General features: G+C 51.9%; 16 non-coding genes across 16 annotated transcripts; all 16 read left to right on the plus strand.

Annotated features, from left to right (window-relative positions):
* The first annotated feature begins 1,068 nt into the window (after positions 1-1,068).
* Positions 1,069-1,187, plus strand: LOC126320279 (5S ribosomal RNA). Its single transcript, XR_007558014.1, has one exon. It is a non-coding gene; the product is annotated as a 5S ribosomal RNA (ribosomal RNA).
* A 1,283-nt stretch (positions 1,188-2,470) lies between these two features.
* LOC126320260 (5S ribosomal RNA) lies at positions 2,471-2,589 on the plus strand. Its single transcript, XR_007557996.1, has one exon. It is a non-coding gene; the product is annotated as a 5S ribosomal RNA (ribosomal RNA).
* A 1,283-nt stretch (positions 2,590-3,872) lies between these two features.
* Positions 3,873-3,991, plus strand: LOC126320261 (5S ribosomal RNA). The gene has a single exon (XR_007557997.1). It is a non-coding gene; the product is annotated as a 5S ribosomal RNA (ribosomal RNA).
* Positions 3,992-5,274: 1,283 nt separating this feature from the next.
* LOC126320262 (5S ribosomal RNA) lies at positions 5,275-5,393 on the plus strand. Its single transcript, XR_007557998.1, has one exon. It is a non-coding gene; the product is annotated as a 5S ribosomal RNA (ribosomal RNA).
* A 1,283-nt stretch (positions 5,394-6,676) lies between these two features.
* Positions 6,677-6,795, plus strand: LOC126320263 (5S ribosomal RNA). Its single transcript, XR_007557999.1, has one exon. It is a non-coding gene; the product is annotated as a 5S ribosomal RNA (ribosomal RNA).
* Positions 6,796-8,078: 1,283 nt separating this feature from the next.
* On the plus strand, positions 8,079-8,197 carry LOC126320264 (5S ribosomal RNA). The gene has a single exon (XR_007558000.1). It is a non-coding gene; the product is annotated as a 5S ribosomal RNA (ribosomal RNA).
* A 1,283-nt stretch (positions 8,198-9,480) lies between these two features.
* LOC126320265 (5S ribosomal RNA) lies at positions 9,481-9,599 on the plus strand. The gene has a single exon (XR_007558001.1). It is a non-coding gene; the product is annotated as a 5S ribosomal RNA (ribosomal RNA).
* A 1,283-nt stretch (positions 9,600-10,882) lies between these two features.
* LOC126320266 (5S ribosomal RNA) lies at positions 10,883-11,001 on the plus strand. Its single transcript, XR_007558002.1, has one exon. It is a non-coding gene; the product is annotated as a 5S ribosomal RNA (ribosomal RNA).
* Positions 11,002-12,284: 1,283 nt separating this feature from the next.
* Positions 12,285-12,403, plus strand: LOC126320267 (5S ribosomal RNA). Its single transcript, XR_007558003.1, has one exon. It is a non-coding gene; the product is annotated as a 5S ribosomal RNA (ribosomal RNA).
* Positions 12,404-13,686: 1,283 nt separating this feature from the next.
* Positions 13,687-13,805, plus strand: LOC126320268 (5S ribosomal RNA). Its single transcript, XR_007558004.1, has one exon. It is a non-coding gene; the product is annotated as a 5S ribosomal RNA (ribosomal RNA).
* A 1,283-nt stretch (positions 13,806-15,088) lies between these two features.
* On the plus strand, positions 15,089-15,207 carry LOC126320269 (5S ribosomal RNA). The gene has a single exon (XR_007558005.1). It is a non-coding gene; the product is annotated as a 5S ribosomal RNA (ribosomal RNA).
* A 1,283-nt stretch (positions 15,208-16,490) lies between these two features.
* On the plus strand, positions 16,491-16,609 carry LOC126320271 (5S ribosomal RNA). Its single transcript, XR_007558007.1, has one exon. It is a non-coding gene; the product is annotated as a 5S ribosomal RNA (ribosomal RNA).
* Positions 16,610-17,893: 1,284 nt separating this feature from the next.
* Positions 17,894-18,012, plus strand: LOC126320272 (5S ribosomal RNA). The gene has a single exon (XR_007558008.1). It is a non-coding gene; the product is annotated as a 5S ribosomal RNA (ribosomal RNA).
* A 1,283-nt stretch (positions 18,013-19,295) lies between these two features.
* Positions 19,296-19,414, plus strand: LOC126320273 (5S ribosomal RNA). The gene has a single exon (XR_007558009.1). It is a non-coding gene; the product is annotated as a 5S ribosomal RNA (ribosomal RNA).
* A 1,282-nt stretch (positions 19,415-20,696) lies between these two features.
* Positions 20,697-20,815, plus strand: LOC126320274 (5S ribosomal RNA). The gene has a single exon (XR_007558010.1). It is a non-coding gene; the product is annotated as a 5S ribosomal RNA (ribosomal RNA).
* Positions 20,816-22,098: 1,283 nt separating this feature from the next.
* Positions 22,099-22,216, plus strand: LOC126320275 (5S ribosomal RNA). Its single transcript, XR_007558011.1, has one exon. It is a non-coding gene; the product is annotated as a 5S ribosomal RNA (ribosomal RNA).
* Positions 22,217-22,577: the final 361 nt, after the last annotated feature.

The raw sequence follows: 22,577 nt of genomic DNA on the forward strand, positions 1-22,577 counted from the left end.
GTGCTCTTGAAATGCGTCAGAGCCTACTGTTTTGTAGGAGCGCTAAATTCCAAAAAGTAACTACATTAAAAAAAAACCTGTTCCCGTCCGACCACCGAAGATAAGCAACAGCGTTTATATTCGGATCGGCGACCGCCTGGGAACTCTGGCTGTCTTCATTTCTTGCTTTCTTGTCGCTACCCCTGCCAGCCGTTTTTTCATGCTACCTTTCTCATGTGACAAAGATGCTTCCATACTGATTTTAAACTATCGTAAGATACGATATTAAGGAACTCAGTTTGAAAAGAGTGTGCCAAGGAAGACTTCCAAAGAGTCTCTGGAAATAACAAAACAGTATGAAGTGACAGAAATGTTGTGAAATACGTCAGGGCATATTGTTTTGTAGCAGTGCACAACGGCAAATTTGTAAACAAAAATTTACCTTTCGTCGCTACGAGAGATGGATACTTTGTCGAAAAGCCTGTGCCTTGTGTGCATGTTTTCGCACCTTTCCACGGCACGGCGCGGCACAGAGCTGCTCTGGTAGCTCCGAACGGCCGCACACGTCGCCTCGGACACGCCGGTTCGGCCCGCGCCCATCTCGCAGATGTTCCTCGTGCTTGTGCTGTCATATGGACCGCGACCCGAGCGGCAGCGAGCGGCAGTCGAGCAAAGTCGGGACAAGTCGGGACGGAAGGGGACAGCCGAGAATGCACCATGCGAATTACGCAAATATCTGGCAGCGCGACGCGTGTCAGGCAGGTGAGAACGCTTCCCTCGGTCCAGCAGGACACCGCCACACCCCGCGCAGTCCACCCGCCGAACGGCCGCGCGCAATCCCTGCGACGGACAACAATAACAAGGTGCGTCTCCCGCGAGTGTCGGAGGCCGCGCGAACCAAACGAATGACAGGCGGTGCAACGAGCAGCTGTGTTGTGCGTCTGACCCACGTGGCAGCGCGCCGCACTGCGCGTCGCCTTCGAGGTGGAAGGACGTGCTTTGCGTCAAATGTGCCACCGAAAATGGCGGTTGCGTGTATTGGGAGGAGAGGCGAAGCCTTCTTGTGCCGTGAGGCTACAGTATAAGGACGCCAACGGCCATACCATGTTGAATACACCGGTTCTCGTCCGATCACCGAAGTTAAGCAACATCGGGCCCGGTTAGTACTTGGATGGGTGACCGCCTGGGAACACCGGGTGCTGTTGGCTCCCTGTCTTCTTTTAAATTTTATGTCACTACACCTGCCAGCCCTCTTTTCATACAAACTCTCAGGTGCGACAAAGATGCTTCCACAAGCATTTTAAACTACTGTATTAAACGTAAGATGCGAAATTACAGTAATGAACTCAGTTTGTACAAGAATGCGCGGAGGAAGAGTGCTAGGAACTCGTTGAAAATAACGAAACACTGCGAATCGACAGATGTGCTCTTGAAATGCGTCAGAGCCTACTGTTTTGTAGGAGCGCTAAATTCCAAAAAGTAACTACATTAAAAAAAAACCTGTTCCCGTCCGACCACCGAAGATAAGCAACAGCGTTTATATTCGGATCGGCGACCGCCTGGGAACTCTGGCTGTCTTCATTTCTTGCTTTCTTGTCGCTACCCCTGCCAGCCGTTTTTTCATGCTACCTTTCTCATGTGACAAAGATGCTTCCATACTGATTTTAAACTATCGTAAGATACGATATTAAGGAACTCAGTTTGAAAAGAGTGTGCCAAGGAAGACTTCCAAAGAGTCTCTGGAAATAACAAAACAGTATGAAGTGACAGAAATGTTGTGAAATACGTCAGGGCATATTGTTTTGTAGCAGTGCACAACGGCAAATTTGTAAACAAAAATTTACCTTTCGTCGCTACGAGAGATGGATACTTTGTCGAAAAGCCTGTGCCTTGTGTGCATGTTTTCGCACCTTTCCACGGCACGGCGCGGCACAGAGCTGCTCTGGTAGCTCCGAACGGCCGCACACGTCGCCTCGGACACGCCGGTTCGGCCCGCGCCCATCTCGCAGATGTTCCTCGTGCTTGTGCTGTCATATGGACCGCGACCCGAGCGGCAGCGAGCGGCAGTCGAGCAAAGTCGGGACAAGTCGGGACGGAAGGGGACAGCCGAGAATGCACCATGCGAATTACGCAAATATCTGGCAGCGCGACGCGTGTCAGGCAGGTGAGAACGCTTCCCTCGGTCCAGCAGGACACCGCCACACCCCGCGCAGTCCACCCGCCGAACGGCCGCGCGCAATCCCTGCGACGGACAACAATAACAAGGTGCGTCTCCCGCGAGTGTCGGAGGCCGCGCGAACCAAACGAATGACAGGCGGTGCAACGAGCAGCTGTGTTGTGCGTCTGACCCACGTGGCAGCGCGCCGCACTGCGCGTCGCCTTCGAGGTGGAAGGACGTGCTTTGCGTCAAATGTGCCACCGAAAATGGCGGTTGCGTGTATTGGGAGGAGAGGCGAAGCCTTCTTGTGCCGTGAGACTACAGTATAAGGACGCCAACGGCCATACCATGTTGAATACACCGGTTCTCGTCCGATCACCGAAGTTAAGCAACATCGGGCCCGGTTAGTACTTGGATGGGTGACCGCCTGGGAACACCGGGTGCTGTTGGCTTCCTGTCTTCTTTTAAATTTTATGTCACTACACCTGCCAGCCCTCTTTTCATACAAACTCTCAGGTGCGACAAAGATGCTTCCACAAGCATTTTAAACTACTGTATTAAACGTAAGATGCGAAATTACAGTAATGAACTCAGTTTGTACAAGAATGCGCGGAGGAAGAGTGCTAGGAACTCGTTGAAAATAACGAAACACTGCGAATCGACAGATGTGCTCTTGAAATGCGTCAGAGCCTACTGTTTTGTAGGAGCGCTAAATTCCAAAAAGTAACTACATTAAAAAAAAACCTGTTCCCGTCCGACCACCGAAGATAAGCAACAGCGTTTATATTCGGATCGGCGACCGCCTGGGAACTCTGGCTGTCTTCATTTCTTGCTTTCTTGTCGCTACCCCTGCCAGCCGTTTTTTCATGCTACCTTTCTCATGTGACAAAGATGCTTCCATACTGATTTTAAACTATCGTAAGATACGATATTAAGGAACTCAGTTTGAAAAGAGTGTGCCAAGGAAGACTTCCAAAGAGTCTCTGGAAATAACAAAACAGTATGAAGTGACAGAAATGTTGTGAAATACGTCAGGGCATATTGTTTTGTAGCAGTGCACAACGGCAAATTTGTAAACAAAAATTTACCTTTCGTCGCTACGAGAGATGGATACTTTGTCGAAAAGCCTGTGCCTTGTGTGCATGTTTTCGCACCTTTCCACGGCACGGCGCGGCACAGAGCTGCTCTGGTAGCTCCGAACGGCCGCACACGTCGCCTCGGACACGCCGGTTCGGCCCGCGCCCATCTCGCAGATGTTCCTCGTGCTTGTGCTGTCATATGGACCGCGACCCGAGCGGCAGCGAGCGGCAGTCGAGCAAAGTCGGGACAAGTCGGGACGGAAGGGGACAGCCGAGAATGCACCATGCGAATTACGCAAATATCTGGCAGCGCGACGCGTGTCAGGCAGGTGAGAACGCTTCCCTCGGTCCAGCAGGACACCGCCACACCCCGCGCAGTCCACCCGCCGAACGGCCGCGCGCAATCCCTGCGACGGACAACAATAACAAGGTGCGTCTCCCGCGAGTGTCGGAGGCCGCGCGAACCAAACGAATGACAGGCGGTGCAACGAGCAGCTGTGTTGTGCGTCTGACCCACGTGGCAGCGCGCCGCACTGCGCGTCGCCTTCGAGGTGGAAGGACGTGCTTTGCGTCAAATGTGCCACCGAAAATGGCGGTTGCGTGTATTGGGAGGAGAGGCGAAGCCTTCTTGTGCCGTGAGACTACAGTATAAGGACGCCAACGGCCATACCATGTTGAATACACCGGTTCTCGTCCGATCACCGAAGTTAAGCAACATCGGGCCCGGTTAGTACTTGGATGGGTGACCGCCTGGGAACACCGGGTGCTGTTGGCTTCCTGTCTTCTTTTAAATTTTATGTCACTACACCTGCCAGCCCTCTTTTCATACAAACTCTCAGGTGCGACAAAGATGCTTCCACAAGCATTTTAAACTACTGTATTAAACGTAAGATGCGAAATTACAGTAATGAACTCAGTTTGTACAAGAATGCGCGGAGGAAGAGTGCTAGGAACTCGTTGAAAATAACGAAACACTGCGAATCGACAGATGTGCTCTTGAAATGCGTCAGAGCCTACTGTTTTGTAGGAGCGCTAAATTCCAAAAAGTAACTACATTAAAAAAAAACCTGTTCCCGTCCGACCACCGAAGATAAGCAACAGCGTTTATATTCGGATCGGCGACCGCCTGGGAACTCTGGCTGTCTTCATTTCTTGCTTTCTTGTCGCTACCCCTGCCAGCCGTTTTTTCATGCTACCTTTCTCATGTGACAAAGATGCTTCCATACTGATTTTAAACTATCGTAAGATACGATATTAAGGAACTCAGTTTGAAAAGAGTGTGCCAAGGAAGACTTCCAAAGAGTCTCTGGAAATAACAAAACAGTATGAAGTGACAGAAATGTTGTGAAATACGTCAGGGCATATTGTTTTGTAGCAGTGCACAACGGCAAATTTGTAAACAAAAATTTACCTTTCGTCGCTACGAGAGATGGATACTTTGTCGAAAAGCCTGTGCCTTGTGTGCATGTTTTCGCACCTTTCCACGGCACGGCGCGGCACAGAGCTGCTCTGGTAGCTCCGAACGGCCGCACACGTCGCCTCGGACACGCCGGTTCGGCCCGCGCCCATCTCGCAGATGTTCCTCGTGCTTGTGCTGTCATATGGACCGCGACCCGAGCGGCAGCGAGCGGCAGTCGAGCAAAGTCGGGACAAGTCGGGACGGAAGGGGACAGCCGAGAATGCACCATGCGAATTACGCAAATATCTGGCAGCGCGACGCGTGTCAGGCAGGTGAGAACGCTTCCCTCGGTCCAGCAGGACACCGCCACACCCCGCGCAGTCCACCCGCCGAACGGCCGCGCGCAATCCCTGCGACGGACAACAATAACAAGGTGCGTCTCCCGCGAGTGTCGGAGGCCGCGCGAACCAAACGAATGACAGGCGGTGCAACGAGCAGCTGTGTTGTGCGTCTGACCCACGTGGCAGCGCGCCGCACTGCGCGTCGCCTTCGAGGTGGAAGGACGTGCTTTGCGTCAAATGTGCCACCGAAAATGGCGGTTGCGTGTATTGGGAGGAGAGGCGAAGCCTTCTTGTGCCGTGAGACTACAGTATAAGGACGCCAACGGCCATACCATGTTGAATACACCGGTTCTCGTCCGATCACCGAAGTTAAGCAACATCGGGCCCGGTTAGTACTTGGATGGGTGACCGCCTGGGAACACCGGGTGCTGTTGGCTCCCTGTCTTCTTTTAAATTTTATGTCACTACACCTGCCAGCCCTCTTTTCATACAAACTCTCAGGTGCGACAAAGATGCTTCCACAAGCATTTTAAACTACTGTATTAAACGTAAGATGCGAAATTACAGTAATGAACTCAGTTTGTACAAGAATGCGCGGAGGAAGAGTGCTAGGAACTCGTTGAAAATAACGAAACACTGCGAATCGACAGATGTGCTCTTGAAATGCGTCAGAGCCTACTGTTTTGTAGGAGCGCTAAATTCCAAAAAGTAACTACATTAAAAAAAAACCTGTTCCCGTCCGACCACCGAAGATAAGCAACAGCGTTTATATTCGGATCGGCGACCGCCTGGGAACTCTGGCTGTCTTCATTTCTTGCTTTCTTGTCGCTACCCCTGCCAGCCGTTTTTTCATGCTACCTTTCTCATGTGACAAAGATGCTTCCATACTGATTTTAAACTATCGTAAGATACGATATTAAGGAACTCAGTTTGAAAAGAGTGTGCCAAGGAAGACTTCCAAAGAGTCTCTGGAAATAACAAAACAGTATGAAGTGACAGAAATGTTGTGAAATACGTCAGGGCATATTGTTTTGTAGCAGTGCACAACGGCAAATTTGTAAACAAAAATTTACCTTTCGTCGCTACGAGAGATGGATACTTTGTCGAAAAGCCTGTGCCTTGTGTGCATGTTTTCGCACCTTTCCACGGCACGGCGCGGCACAGAGCTGCTCTGGTAGCTCCGAACGGCCGCACACGTCGCCTCGGACACGCCGGTTCGGCCCGCGCCCATCTCGCAGATGTTCCTCGTGCTTGTGCTGTCATATGGACCGCGACCCGAGCGGCAGCGAGCGGCAGTCGAGCAAAGTCGGGACAAGTCGGGACGGAAGGGGACAGTCGAGAATGCACCATGCGAATTACGCAAATATCTGGCAGCGCGACGCGTGTCAGGCAGGTGAGAACGCTTCCCTCGGTCCAGCAGGACACCGCCACACCCCGCGCAGTCCACCCGCCGAACGGCCGCGCGCAATCCCTGCGACGGACAACAATAACAAGGTGCGTCTCCCGCGAGTGTCGGAGGCCGCGCGAACCAAACGAATGACAGGCGGTGCAACGAGCAGCTGTGTTGTGCGTCTGACCCACGTGGCAGCGCGCCGCACTGCGCGTCGCCTTCGAGGTGGAAGGACGTGCTTTGCGTCAAATGTGCCACCGAAAATGGCGGTTGCGTGTATTGGGAGGAGAGGCGAAGCCTTCTTGTGCCGTGAGACTACAGTATAAGGACGCCAACGGCCATACCATGTTGAATACACCGGTTCTCGTCCGATCACCGAAGTTAAGCAACATCGGGCCCGGTTAGTACTTGGATGGGTGACCGCCTGGGAACACCGGGTGCTGTTGGCTCCCTGTCTTCTTTTAAATTTTATGTCACTACACCTGCCAGCCCTCTTTTCATACAAACTCTCAGGTGCGACAAAGATGCTTCCACAAGCATTTTAAACTACTGTATTAAACGTAAGATGCGAAATTACAGTAATGAACTCAGTTTGTACAAGAATGCGCGGAGGAAGAGTGCTAGGAACTCGTTGAAAATAACGAAACACTGCGAATCGACAGATGTGCTCTTGAAATGCGTCAGAGCCTACTGTTTTGTAGGAGCGCTAAATTCCAAAAAGTAACTACATTAAAAAAAAACCTGTTCCCGTCCGACCACCGAAGATAAGCAACAGCGTTTATATTCGGATCGGCGACCGCCTGGGAACTCTGGCTGTCTTCATTTCTTGCTTTCTTGTCGCTACCCCTGCCAGCCGTTTTTTCATGCTACCTTTCTCATGTGACAAAGATGCTTCCATACTGATTTTAAACTATCGTAAGATACGATATTAAGGAACTCAGTTTGAAAAGAGTGTGCCAAGGAAGACTTCCAAAGAGTCTCTGGAAATAACAAAACAGTATGAAGTGACAGAAATGTTGTGAAATACGTCAGGGCATATTGTTTTGTAGCAGTGCACAACGGCAAATTTGTAAACAAAAATTTACCTTTCGTCGCTACGAGAGATGGATACTTTGTCGAAAAGCCTGTGCCTTGTGTGCATGTTTTCGCACCTTTCCACGGCACGGCGCGGCACAGAGCTGCTCTGGTAGCTCCGAACGGCCGCACACGTCGCCTCGGACACGCCGGTTCGGCCCGCGCCCATCTCGCAGATGTTCCTCGTGCTTGTGCTGTCATATGGACCGCGACCCGAGCGGCAGCGAGCGGCAGTCGAGCAAAGTCGGGACAAGTCGGGACGGAAGGGGACAGCCGAGAATGCACCATGCGAATTACGCAAATATCTGGCAGCGCGACGCGTGTCAGGCAGGTGAGAACGCTTCCCTCGGTCCAGCAGGACACCGCCACACCCCGCGCAGTCCACCCGCCGAACGGCCGCGCGCAATCCCTGCGACGGACAACAATAACAAGGTGCGTCTCCCGCGAGTGTCGGAGGCCGCGCGAACCAAACGAATGACAGGCGGTGCAACGAGCAGCTGTGTTGTGCGTCTGACCCACGTGGCAGCGCGCCGCACTGCGCGTCGCCTTCGAGGTGGAAGGACGTGCTTTGCGTCAAATGTGCCACCGAAAATGGCGGTTGCGTGTATTGGGAGGAGAGGCGAAGCCTTCTTGTGCCGTGAGACTACAGTATAAGGACGCCAACGGCCATACCATGTTGAATACACCGGTTCTCGTCCGATCACCGAAGTTAAGCAACATCGGGCCCGGTTAGTACTTGGATGGGTGACCGCCTGGGAACACCGGGTGCTGTTGGCTCCCTGTCTTCTTTTAAATTTTATGTCACTACACCTGCCAGCCCTCTTTTCATACAAACTCTCAGGTGCGACAAAGATGCTTCCACAAGCATTTTAAACTACTGTATTAAACGTAAGATGCGAAATTACAGTAATGAACTCAGTTTGTACAAGAATGCGCGGAGGAAGAGTGCTAGGAACTCGTTGAAAATAACGAAACACTGCGAATCGACAGATGTGCTCTTGAAATGCGTCAGAGCCTACTGTTTTGTAGGAGCGCTAAATTCCAAAAAGTAACTACATTAAAAAAAAACCTGTTCCCGTCCGACCACCGAAGATAAGCAACAGCGTTTATATTCGGATCGGCGACCGCCTGGGAACTCTGGCTGTCTTCATTTCTTGCTTTCTTGTCGCTACCCCTGCCAGCCGTTTTTTCATGCTACCTTTCTCATGTGACAAAGATGCTTCCATACTGATTTTAAACTATCGTAAGATACGATATTAAGGAACTCAGTTTGAAAAGAGTGTGCCAAGGAAGACTTCCAAAGAGTCTCTGGAAATAACAAAACAGTATGAAGTGACAGAAATGTTGTGAAATACGTCAGGGCATATTGTTTTGTAGCAGTGCACAACGGCAAATTTGTAAACAAAAATTTACCTTTCGTCGCTACGAGAGATGGATACTTTGTCGAAAAGCCTGTGCCTTGTGTGCATGTTTTCGCACCTTTCCACGGCACGGCGCGGCACAGAGCTGCTCTGGTAGCTCCGAACGGCCGCACACGTCGCCTCGGACACGCCGGTTCGGCCCGCGCCCATCTCGCAGATGTTCCTCGTGCTTGTGCTGTCATATGGACCGCGACCCGAGCGGCAGCGAGCGGCAGTCGAGCAAAGTCGGGACAAGTCGGGACGGAAGGGGACAGCCGAGAATGCACCATGCGAATTACGCAAATATCTGGCAGCGCGACGCGTGTCAGGCAGGTGAGAACGCTTCCCTCGGTCCAGCAGGACACTGCCACACCCCGCGCAGTCCACCCGCCGCCCGGCCGCGCGCAATCCCTGCGACGGACAACAATAACAAGGTGCGTCTCCCGCGAGTGTCGGAGGCCGCGCGAACCAAACGAATGACAGGCGGTGCAACGAGCAGCTGTGTTGTGCGTCTGACCCACGTGGCAGCGCGCCGCACTGCGCGTCGCCTTCGAGGTGGAAGGACGTGCTTTGCGTCAAATGTGCCACCGAAAATGGCGGTTGCGTGTATTGGGAGGAGAGGCGAAGCCTTCTTGTGCCGTGAGACTACAGTATAAGGACGCCAACGGCCATACCATGTTGAATACACCGGTTCTCGTCCGATCACCGAAGTTAAGCAACATCGGGCCCGGTTAGTACTTGGATGGGTGACCGCCTGGGAACACCGGGTGCTGTTGGCTCCCTGTCTTCTTTTAAATTTTATGTCACTACACCTGCCAGCCCTCTTTTCATACAAACTCTCAGGTGCGACAAAGATGCTTCCACAAGCATTTTAAACTACTGTATTAAACGTAAGATGCGAAATTACAGTAATGAACTCAGTTTGTACAAGAATGCGCGGAGGAAGAGTGCTAGGAACTCGTTGAAAATAACGAAACACTGCGAATCGACAGATGTGCTCTTGAAATGCGTCAGAGCCTACTGTTTTGTAGGAGCGCTAAATTCCAAAAAGTAACTACATTAAAAAAAAACCTGTTCCCGTCCGACCACCGAAGATAAGCAACAGCGTTTATATTCGGATCGGCGACCGCCTGGGAACTCTGGCTGTCTTCATTTCTTGCTTTCTTGTCGCTACCCCTGCCAGCCGTTTTTTCATGCTACCTTTCTCATGTGACAAAGATGCTTCCATACTGATTTTAAACTATCGTAAGATACGATATTAAGGAACTCAGTTTGAAAAGAGTGTGCCAAGGAAGACTTCCAAAGAGTCTCTGGAAATAACAAAACAGTATGAAGTGACAGAAATGTTGTGAAATACGTCAGGGCATATTGTTTTGTAGCAGTGCACAACGGCAAATTTGTAAACAAAAATTTACCTTTCGTCGCTACGAGAGATGGATACTTTGTCGAAAAGCCTGTGCCTTGTGTGCATGTTTTCGCACCTTTCCACGGCACGGCGCGGCACAGAGCTGCTCTGGTAGCTCCGAACGGCCGCACACGTCGCCTCGGACACGCCGGTTCGGCCCGCGCCCATCTCGCAGATGTTCCTCGTGCTTGTGCTGTCATATGGACCGCGACCCGAGCGGCAGCGAGCGGCAGTCGAGCAAAGTCGGGACAAGTCGGGACGGAAGGGGACAGCCGAGAATGCACCATGCGAATTACGCAAATATCTGGCAGCGCGACGCGTGTCAGGCAGGTGAGAACGCTTCCCTCGGTCCAGCAGGACACCGCCACACCCCGCGCAGTCCACCCGCCGAACGGCCGCGCGCAATCCCTGCGACGGACAACAATAACAAGGTGCGTCTCCCGCGAGTGTCGGAGGCCGCGCGAACCAAACGAATGACAGGCGGTGCAACGAGCAGCTGTGTTGTGCGTCTGACCCACGTGGCAGCGCGCCGCACTGCGCGTCGCCTTCGAGGTGGAAGGACGTGCTTTGCGTCAAATGTGCCACCGAAAATGGCGGTTGCGTGTATTGGGAGGAGAGGCGAAGCCTTCTTGTGCCGTGAGACTACAGTATAAGGACGCCAACGGCCATACCATGTTGAATACACCGGTTCTCGTCCGATCACCGAAGTTAAGCAACATCGGGCCCGGTTAGTACTTGGATGGGTGACCGCCTGGGAACACCGGGTGCTGTTGGCTCCCTGTCTTCTTTTAAATTTTATGTCACTACACCTGCCAGCCCTCTTTTCATACAAACTCTCAGGTGCGACAAAGATGCTTCCACAAGCATTTTAAACTACTGTATTAAACGTAAGATGCGAAATTACAGTAATGAACTCAGTTTGTACAAGAATGCGCGGAGGAAGAGTGCTAGGAACTCGTTGAAAATAACGAAACACTGCGAATCGACAGATGTGCTCTTGAAATGCGTCAGAGCCTACTGTTTTGTAGGAGCGCTAAATTCCAAAAAGTAACTACATTAAAAAAAAACCTGTTCCCGTCCGACCACCGAAGATAAGCAACAGCGTTTATATTCGGATCGGCGACCGCCTGGGAACTCTGGCTGTCTTCATTTCTTGCTTTCTTGTCGCTACCCCTGCCAGCCGTTTTTTCATGCTACCTTTCTCATGTGACAAAGATGCTTCCATACTGATTTTAAACTATCGTAAGATACGATATTAAGGAACTCAGTTTGAAAAGAGTGTGCCAAGGAAGACTTCCAAAGAGTCTCTGGAAATAACAAAACAGTATGAAGTGACAGAAATGTTGTGAAATACGTCAGGGCATATTGTTTTGTAGCAGTGCACAACGGCAAATTTGTAAACAAAAATTTACCTTTCGTCGCTACGAGAGATGGATACTTTGTCGAAAAGCCTGTGCCTTGTGTGCATGTTTTCGCACCTTTCCACGGCACGGCGCGGCACAGAGCTGCTCTGGTAGCTCCGAACGGCCGCACACGTCGCCTCGGACACGCCGGTTCGGCCCGCGCCCATCTCGCAGATGTTCCTCGTGCTTGTGCTGTCATATGGACCGCGACCCGAGCGGCAGCGAGCGGCAGTCGAGCAAAGTCGGGACAAGTCGGGACGGAAGGGGACAGCCGAGAATGCACCATGCGAATTACGCAAATATCTGGCAGCGCGACGCGTGTCAGGCAGGTGAGAACGCTTCCCTCGGTCCAGCAGGACACCGCCACACCCCGCGCAGTCCACCCGCCGAACGGCCGCGCGCAATCCCTGCGACGGACAACAATAACAAGGTGCGTCTCCCGCGAGTGTCGGAGGCCGCGCGAACCAAACGAATGACAGGCGGTGCAACGAGCAGCTGTGTTGTGCGTCTGACCCACGTGGCAGCGCGCCGCACTGCGCGTCGCCTTCGAGGTGGAAGGACGTGCTTTGCGTCAAATGTGCCACCGAAAATGGCGGTTGCGTGTATTGGGAGGAGAGGCGAAGCCTTCTTGTGCCGTGAGACTACAGTATAAGGACGCCAACGGCCATACCATGTTGAATACACCGGTTCTCGTCCGATCACCGAAGTTAAGCAACATCGGGCCCGGTTAGTACTTGGATGGGTGACCGCCTGGGAACACCGGGTGCTGTTGGCTCCCTGTCTTCTTTTAAATTTTATGTCACTACACCTGCCAGCCCTCTTTTCATACAAACTCTCAGGTGCGACAAAGATGCTTCCACAAGCATTTTAAACTACTGTATTAAACGTAAGATGCGAAATTACAGTAATGAACTCAGTTTGTACAAGAATGCGCGGAGGAAGAGTGCTAGGAACTCGTTGAAAATAACGAAACACTGCGAATCGACAGATGTGCTCTTGAAATGCGTCAGAGCCTACTGTTTTGTAGGAGCGCTAAATTCCAAAAAGTAACTACATTAAAAAAAAACCTGTTCCCGTCCGACCACCGAAGATAAGCAACAGCGTTTATATTCGGATCGGCGACCGCCTGGGAACTCTGGCTGTCTTCATTTCTTGCTTTCTTGTCGCTACCCCTGCCAGCCGTTTTTTCATGCTACCTTTCTCATGTGACAAAGATGCTTCCATACTGATTTTAAACTATCGTAAGATACGATATTAAGGAACTCAGTTTGAAAAGAGTGTGCCAAGGAAGACTTCCAAAGAGTCTCTGGAAATAACAAAACAGTATGAAGTGACAGAAATGTTGTGAAATACGTCAGGGCATATTGTTTTGTAGCAGTGCACAACGGCAAATTTGTAAACAAAAATTTACCTTTCGTCGCTACGAGAGATGGATACTTTGTCGAAAAGCCTGTGCCTTGTGTGCATGTTTTCGCACCTTTCCACGGCACGGCGCGGCACAGAGCTGCTCTGGTAGCTCCGAACGGCCGCACACGTCGCCTCGGACACGCCGGTTCGGCCCGCGCCCATCTCGCAGATGTTCCTCGTGCTTGTGCTGTCATATGGACCGCGACCCGAGCGGCAGCGAGCGGCAGTCGAGCAAAGTCGGGACAAGTCGGGACGGAAGGGGACAGCCGAGAATGCACCATGCGAATTACGCAAATATCTGGCAGCGCGACGCGTGTCAGGCAGGTGAGAACGCTTCCCTCGGTCCAGCAGGACACCGCCACACCCCGCGCAGTCCACCCGCCGAACGGCCGCGCGCAATCCCTGCGACGGACAACAATAACAAGGTGCGTCTCCCGCGAGTGTCGGAGGCCGCGCGAACCAAACGAATGACAGGCGGTGCAACGAGCAGCTGTGTTGTGCGTCTGACCCACGTGGCAGCGCGCCGCACTGCGCGTCGCCTTCGAGGTGGAAGGACGTGCTTTGCGTCAAATGTGCCACCGAAAATGGCGGTTGCGTGTATTGGGAGGAGAGGCGAAGCCTTCTTGTGCCGTGAGACTACAGTATAAGGACGCCAACGGCCATACCATGTTGAATACACCGGTTCTCGTCCGATCACCGAAGTTAAGCAACATCGGGCCCGGTTAGTACTTGGATGGGTGACCGCCTGGGAACACCGGGTGCTGTTGGCTCCCTGTCTTCTTTTAAATTTTATGTCACTACACCTGCCAGCCCTCTTTTCATACAAACTCTCAGGTGCGACAAAGATGCTTCCACAAGCATTTTAAACTACTGTATTAAACGTAAGATGCGAAATTACAGTAATGAACTCAGTTTGTACAAGAATGCGCGGAGGAAGAGTGCTAGGAACTCGTTGAAAATAACGAAACACTGCGAATCGACAGATGTGCTCTTGAAATGCGTCAGAGCCTACTGTTTTGTAGGAGCGCTAAATTCCAAAAAGTAACTACATTAAAAAAAAACCTGTTCCCGTCCGACCACCGAAGATAAGCAACAGCGTTTATATTCGGATCGGCGACCGCCTGGGAACTCTGGCTGTCTTCATTTCTTGCTTTCTTGTCGCTACCCCTGCCAGCCGTTTTTTCATGCTACCTTTCTCATGTGACAAAGATGCTTCCATACTGATTTTAAACTATCGTAAGATACGATATTAAGGAACTCAGTTTGAAAAGAGTGTGCCAAGGAAGACTTCCAAAGAGTCTCTGGAAATAACAAAACAGTATGAAGTGACAGAAATGTTGTGAAATACGTCAGGGCATATTGTTTTGTAGCAGTGCACAACGGCAAATTTGTAAACAAAAATTTACCTTTCGTCGCTACGAGAGATGGATACTTTGTCGAAAAGCCTGTGCCTTGTGTGCATGTTTTCGCACCTTTCCACGGCACGGCGCGGCACAGAGCTGCTCTGGTAGCTCCGAACGGCCGCACACGTCGCCTCGGACACGCCGGTTCGGCCCGCGCCCATCTCGCAGATGTTCCTCGTGCTTGTGCTGTCATATGGACCGCGACCCGAGCGGCAGCGAGCGGCAGTCGAGCAAAGTCGGGACAAGTCGGGACGGAAGGGGACAGCCGAGAATGCACCATGCGAATTACGCAAATATCTGGCAGCGCGACGCGTGTCAGGCAGGTGAGAACGCTTCCCTCGGTCCAGCAGGACACTGCCACACCCCGCGCAGTCCACCCGCCGCCCGGCCGCGCGCAATCCCTGCGACGGACAACAATAACAAGGTGCGTCTCCCGCGAGTGTCGGAGGCCGCGCGAACCAAACGAATGACAGGCGGTGCAACGAGCAGCTGTGTTGTGCGTCTGACCCACGTGGCAGCGCGCCGCACTGCGCGTCGCCTTCGAGGTGGAAGGACGTGCTTTGCGTCAAATGTGCCACCGAAAATGGCGGTTGCGTGTATTGGGAGGAGAGGCGAAGCCTTCTTGTGCCGTGAGACTACAGTATAAGGACGCCAACGGCCATACCATGTTGAATACACCGGTTCTCGTCCGATCACCGAAGTTAAGCAACATCGGGCCCGGTTAGTACTTGGATGGGTGACCGCCTGGGAACACCGGGTGCTGTTGGCTCCCTGTCTTCTTTTAAATTTTATGTCACTACACCTGCCAGCCCTCTTTTCATACAAACTCTCAGGTGCGACAAAGATGCTTCCACAAGCATTTTAAACTACTGTATTAAACGTAAGATGCGAAATTACAGTAATGAACTCAGTTTGTACAAGAATGCGCGGAGGAAGAGTGCTAGGAACTCGTTGAAAATAACGAAACACTGCGAATCGACAGATGTGCTCTTGAAATGCGTCAGAGCCTACTGTTTTGTAGGAGCGCTAAATTCCAAAAAGTAACTACATTAAAAAAAAACCTGTTCCCGTCCGACCACCGAAGATAAGCAACAGCGTTTATATTCGGATCGGCGACCGCCTGGGAACTCTGGCTGTCTTCATTTCTTGCTTTCTTGTCGCTACCCCTGCCAGCCGTTTTTTCATGCTACCTTTCTCATGTGACAAAGATGCTTCCATACTGATTTTAAACTATCGTAAGATACGATATTAAGGAACTCAGTTTGAAAAGAGTGTGCCAAGGAAGACTTCCAAAGAGTCTCTGGAAATAACAAAACAGTATGAAGTGACAGAAATGTTGTGAAATACGTCAGGGCATATTGTTTTGTAGCAGTGCACAACGGCAAATTTGTAAACAAAAATTTACCTTTCGTCGCTACGAGAGATGGATACTTTGTCGAAAAGCCTGTGCCTTGTGTGCATGTTTTCGCACCTTTCCACGGCACGGCGCGGCACAGAGCTGCTCTGGTAGCTCCGAACGGCCGCACACGTCGCCTCGGACACGCCGGTTCGGCCCGCGCCCATCTCGCAGATGTTCCTCGTGCTTGTGCTGTCATATGGACCGCGACCCGAGCGGCAGCGAGCGGCAGTCGAGCAAAGTCGGGACAAGTCGGGACGGAAGGGGACAGCCGAGAATGCACCATGCGAATTACGCAAATATCTGGCAGCGCGACGCGTGTCAGGCAGGTGAGAACGCTTCCCTCGGTCCAGCAGGACACTGCCACACCCCGCGCAGTCCACCCGCCGCCCGGCCGCGCGCAATCCCTGCGACGGACAACAATAACAAGGTGCGTCTCCCGCGAGTGTCGGAGGCCGCGCGAACCAAACGAATGACAGGCGGTGCAACGAGCAGCTGTGTTGTGCGTCTGACCCACGTGGCAGCGCGCCGCACTGCGCGTCGCCTTCGAGGTGGAAGGACGTGCTTTGCGTCAAATGTGCCACCGAAAATGGCGGTTGCGTGTATTGGGAGGAGAGGCGAAGCCTTCTTGTGCCGTGAGACTACAGTATAAGGACGCCAACGGCCATACCATGTTGAATACACCGGTTCTCGTCCGATCACCGAAGTTAAGCAACATCGGGCCCGGTTAGTACTTGGATGGGTGACCGCCTGGGAACACCGGGTGCTGTTGGCTCCCTGTCTTCTTTTAAATTTTATGTCACTACACCTGCCAGCCCTCTTTTCATACAAACTCTCAGGTGCGACAAAGATGCTTCCACAAGCATTTTAAACTACTGTATTAAACGTAAGATGCGAAATTACAGTAATGAACTCAGTTTGTACAAGAATGCGCGGAGGAAGAGTGCTAGGAACTCGTTGAAAATAACGAAACACTGCGAATCGACAGATGTGCTCTTGAAATGCGTCAGAGCCTACTGTTTTGTAGGAGCGCTAAATTCCAAAAAGTAACTACATTAAAAAAAAACCTGTTCCCGTCCGACCACCGAAGATAAGCAACAGCGTTTATATTCGGATCGGCGACCGCCTGGGAACTCTGGCTGTCTTCATTTCTTGCTTTCTTGTCGCTACCCCCTGCCAGCCGTTTTTTCATGCTACCTTTCTCATGTGACAAAGATGCTTCCATACTGATTTTAAACTATCGTAAGATACGATATTAAGGAACTCAGTTTGAAAAGAGTGTGCCAAGGAAGACTTCCAAAGAGTCTCTGGAAATAACAAAACAGTATGAAGTGACAGAAATGTTGTGAAATACGTCAGGGCATATTGTTTTGTAGCAGTGCACAACGGCAAATTTGTAAACAAAAATTTACCTTTCGTCGCTACGAGAGATGGATACTTTGTCGAAAAGCCTGTGCCTTGTGTGCATGTTTTCGCACCTTTCCACGGCACGGCGCGGCACAGAGCTGCTCTGGTAGCTCCGAACGGCCGCACACGTCGCCTCGGACACGCCGGTTCGGCCCGCGCCCATCTCGCAGATGTTCCTCGTGCTTGTGCTGTCATATGGACCGCGACCCGAGCGGCAGCGAGCGGCAGTCGAGCAAAGTCGGGACAAGTCGGGACGGAAGGGGACAGCCGAGAATGCACCATGCGAATTACGCAAATATCTGGCAGCGCGACGCGTGTCAGGCAGGTGAGAACGCTTCCCTCGGTCCAGCAGGACACCGCCACACCCCGCGCAGTCCACCCGCCGAACGGCCGCGCGCAATCCCTGCGACGGACAACAATAACAAGGTGCGTCTCCCGCGAGTGTCGGAGGCCGCGCGAACCAAACGAATGACAGGCGGTGCAACGAGCAGCTGTGTTGTGCGTCTGACCCACGTGGCAGCGCGCCGCACTGCGCGTCGCCTTCGAGGTGGAAGGACGTGCTTTGCGTCAAATGTGCCACCGAAAATGGCGGTTGCGTGTATTGGGAGGAGAGGCGAAGCCTTCTTGTGCCGTGAGACTACAGTATAAGGACGCCAACGGCCATACCATGTTGAATACACCGGTTCTCGTCCGATCACCGAAGTTAAGCAACATCGGGCCCGGTTAGTACTTGGATGGGTGACCGCCTGGGAACACCGGGTGCTGTTGGCTCCCTGTCTTCTTTTAAATTTTATGTCACTACACCTGCCAGCCCTCTTTTCATACAAACTCTCAGGTGCGACAAAGATGCTTCCACAAGCATTTTAAACTACTGTATTAAACGTAAGATGCGAAATTACAGTAATGAACTCAGTTTGTACAAGAATGCGCGGAGGAAGAGTGCTAGGAACTCGTTGAAAATAACGAAACACTGCGAATCGACAGATGTGCTCTTGAAATGCGTCAGAGCCTACTGTTTTGTAGGAGCGCTAAATTCCAAAAAGTAACTACATTAAAAAAAAACCTGTTCCCGTCCGACCACCGAAGATAAGCAACAGCGTTTATATTCGGATCGGCGACCGCCTGGGAACTCTGGCTGTCTTCATTTCTTGCTTTCTTGTCGCTACCCCTGCCAGCCGTTTTTTCATGCTACCTTTCTCATGTGACAAAGATGCTTCCATACTGATTTTAAACTATCGTAAGATACGATATTAAGGAACTCAGTTTGAAAAGAGTGTGCCAAGGAAGACTTCCAAAGAGTCTCTGGAAATAACAAAACAGTATGAAGTGACAGAAATGTTGTGAAATACGTCAGGGCATATTGTTTTGTAGCAGTGCACAACGGCAAATTTGTAAACAAAAATTTACCTTTCGTCGCTACGAGAGATGGATACTTTGTCGAAAAGCCTGTGCCTTGTGTGCATGTTTTCGCACCTTTCCACGGCACGGCGCGGCACAGAGCTGCTCTGGTAGCTCCGAACGGCCGCACACGTCGCCTCGGACACGCCGGTTCGGCCCGCGCCCATCTCGCAGATGTTCCTCGTGCTTGTGCTGTCATATGGACCGCGACCCGAGCGGCAGCGAGCGGCAGTCGAGCAAAGTCGGGACAAGTCGGGACGGAAGGGGACAGCCGAGAATGCACCATGCGAATTACGCAAATATCTGGCAGCGCGACGCGTGTCAGGCAGGTGAGAACGCTTCCCTCGGTCCAGCAGGACACCGCCACACCCCGCGCAGTCCACCCGCCGCCCGGCCGCGCGCAATCCCTGCGACGGACAACAATAACAAGGTGCGTCTCCCGCGAGTGTCGGAGGCCGCGCGAACCAAACGAATGACAGGCGGTGCAACGAGCAGCTGTGTTGTGCGTCTGACCCACGTGGCAGCGCGCCGCACTGCGCGTCGCCTTCGAGGTGGAAGGACGTGCTTTGCGTCAAATGTGCCACCGAAAATGGCGGTTGCGTGTATTGGGAGGAGAGGCGAAGCCTTCTTGTGCCGTGAGACTACAGTGTAAGGACGCCAACGGCCATACCATGTTGAATACACCGGTTCTCGTCCGATCACCGAAGTTAAGCAACATCGGGCCCGGTTAGTACTTGGATGGGTGACCGCCTGGGAACACCGGGTGCTGTTGGCTCCCTGTCTTCTTTTAAATTTTATGTCACTACACCTGCCAGCCCTCTTTTCATACAAACTCTCAGGTGCGACAAAGATGCTTCCACAAGCATTTTAAACTACTGTATTAAACGTAAGATGCGAAATTACAGTAATGAACTCAGTTTGTACAAGAATGCGCGGAGGAAGAGTGCTAGGAACTCGTTGAAAATAACGAAACACTGCGAATCGACAGATGTGCTCTTGAAATGCGTCAGAGCCTACTGTTTTGTAGGAGCGCTAAATTCCAAAAAGTAACTACATTAAAAAAAAACCTGTTCCCGTCCGACCACCGAAGATAAGCAACAGCGTTTATATTCGGATCGGCGACCGCCTGGGAACTCTGGCTGTCTTCATTTCTTGCTTTCTTGTCGCTACCCCTGCCAGCCGTTTTTTCATGCTACCTTTCTCATGTGACAAAGATGCTTCCATACTGATTTTAAACTATCGTAAGATACGATATTAAGGAACTCAGTTTGAAAAGAGTGTGCCAAGGAAGACTTCCAAAGAGTCTCTGGAAATAACAAAACAGTATGAAGTGACAGAAATGTTGTGAAATACGTCAGGGCATATTGTTTTGTAGCAGTGCACAACGGCAAATTTGTAAACAAAATTTACCTTTCGTCGCTACGAGAGATGGATACTTTGTCGAAAAGCCTGTGCCTTGTGTGCATGTTTTCGCACCTTTCCACGGCACGGCGCGGCACAGAGCTGCTCTGGTAGCTCCGAACGGCCGCACACGTCGCCTCGGACACGCCGGTTCGGCCCGCGCCCATCTCGCAGATGTTCCTCGTGCTTGTGCTGTCATATGGACCGCGACCCGAGCGGCAGCGAGCGGCAGTCGAGCAAAGTCGGGACAAGTCGGGACGGAAGGGGACAGCCGAGAATGCACCATGCGAATTACGCAAATATCTGGCAGCGCGACGCGTGTCAGGCAGGTGAGAACGCTTCCCTCGGTCCAGCAGGACACTGCCACACCCCGCGCAGTCCACCCGCCGCCCGGCCGCGCGCAATCCCTGCGACGGACAACAATAACAAGGTGCGTCTCCCGCGAGTGTCGGAGGCCGCGCGAACCAAACGAATGACAGGCGGTGCAACGAGCAGCTGTGTTGTGCGTCTGACCCACGTGGCAGCGCGCCGCACTGCGCGTCGCCTTCGAGGTGGAAGGACGTGCTTTGCGTCAAATGTGCCACCGAAAATGGCGGTTGCGTGTATTGGGAGGAGAGGCGAAGCCTTCTTGTGCCGTGAGACTACAGTATAAGGACGCCAACGGCCATACCATGTTGAATACACCGGTTCTCGTCCGATCACCGAAGTTAAGCAACATCGGGCCCGGTTAGTACTTGGATGGGTGACCGCCTGGGAACACCGGGTGCTGTTGGCTCCCTGTCTTCTTTTAAATTTTATGTCACTACACCTGCCAGCCCTCTTTTCATACAAACTCTCAGGTGCGACAAAGATGCTTCCACAAGCATTTTAAACTACTGTATTAAACGTAAGATGCGAAATTACAGTAATGAACTCAGTTTGTACAAGAATGCGCGGAGGAAGAGTGCTAGGAACTCGTTGAAAATAACGAAACACTGCGAATCGACAGATGTGCTCTTGAAATGCGTCAGAGCCTACTGTTTTGTAGGAGCGCTAAATTCCAAAAAGTAACTACATTAAAAAAAAACCTGTTCCCGTCCGACCACCGAAGATAAGCAACAGCGTTTATATTCGGATCGGCGACCGCCTGGGAACTCTGGCTGTCTTCATTTCTTGCTTTCTTGTCGCTACCCCTGCCAGCCGTTTTTTCATGCTACCTTTCTCATGTGACAAAGATGCTTCCATACTGATTTTAAACTATCGTAAGATACGATATTAAGGAACTCAGTTTGAAAAGAGTGTGCCAAGGAAGACTTCCAAAGAGTCTCTGGAAATAACAAAACAGTATGAAGTGACAGAAATGTTGTGAAATACGTCAGGGCATATTGTTTTGTAGCAGTGCACAACGGCAAATTTGTAAACAAAAATTTACCTTTCGTCGCTACGAGAGATGGATACTTTGTCGAAAAGCCTGTGCCTTGTGTGCATGTTTTCGCACCTTTCCACGGCACGGCGCGGCACAGAGCTGCTCTGGTAGCTCCGAACGGCCGCACACGTCGCCTCGGACACGCCGGTTCGGCCCGCGCCCATCTCGCAGATGTTCCTCGTGCTTGTGCTGTCATATGGACCGCGACCCGAGCGGCAGCGAGCGGCAGTCGAGCAAAGTCGGGACAAGTCGGGACGGAAGGGGACAGCCGAGAATGCACCATGCGAATTACGCAAATATCTGGCAGCGCGACGCGTGTCAGGCAGGTGAGAACGCTTCCCTCGGTCCAGCAGGACACTGCCACACCCCGCGCAGTCCACCCGCCGCCCGGCCGCGCGCAATCCCTGCGACGGACAACAATAACAAGGTGCGTCTCCCGCGAGTGTCGGAGGCCGCGCGAACCAAACGAATGACAGGCGGTGCAACGAGCAGCTGTGTTGTGCGTCTGACCCACGTGGCAGCGCGCCGCACTGCGCGTCGCCTTCGAGGTGGAAGGACGTGCTTTGCGTCAAATGTGCCACCGAAAATGGCGGTTGCGTGTATTGGGAGGAGAGGCGAAGCCTTCTTGTGCCGTGAGACTACAGTATAAGGACGCCAACGGCCATACCATGTTGAATACACCGGTTCTCGTCCGATCACCGAAGTTAAGCAACATCGGGCCGGTTAGTACTTGGATGGGTGACCGCCTGGGAACACCGGGTGCTGTTGGCTCCCTGTCTTCTTTTAAATTTTATGTCACTACACCTGCCAGCCCTCTTTTCATACAAACTCTCAGGTGCGACAAAGATGCTTCCACAAGCATTTTAAACTACTGTATTAAACGTAAGATGCGAAATTACAGTAATGAACTCAGTTTGTACAAGAATGCGCGGAGGAAGAGTGCTAGGAACTCGTTGAAAATAACGAAACACTGCGAATCGACAGATGTGCTCTTGAAATGCGTCAGAGCCTACTGTTTTGTAGGAGCGCTAAATTCCAAAAAGTAACTACATTAAAAAAAAACCTGTTCCCGTCCGACCACCGAAGATAAGCAACAGCGTTTATATTCGGATCGGATCTGTCTCGCGTGTGT

Source organism: Schistocerca gregaria, unplaced genomic scaffold (genome assembly GCF_023897955.1).
Source record: "Schistocerca gregaria isolate iqSchGreg1 unplaced genomic scaffold, iqSchGreg1.2 ptg000712l, whole genome shotgun sequence".
NCBI classification, from domain to species: domain Eukaryota; kingdom Metazoa; phylum Arthropoda; class Insecta; order Orthoptera; family Acrididae; genus Schistocerca; species Schistocerca gregaria.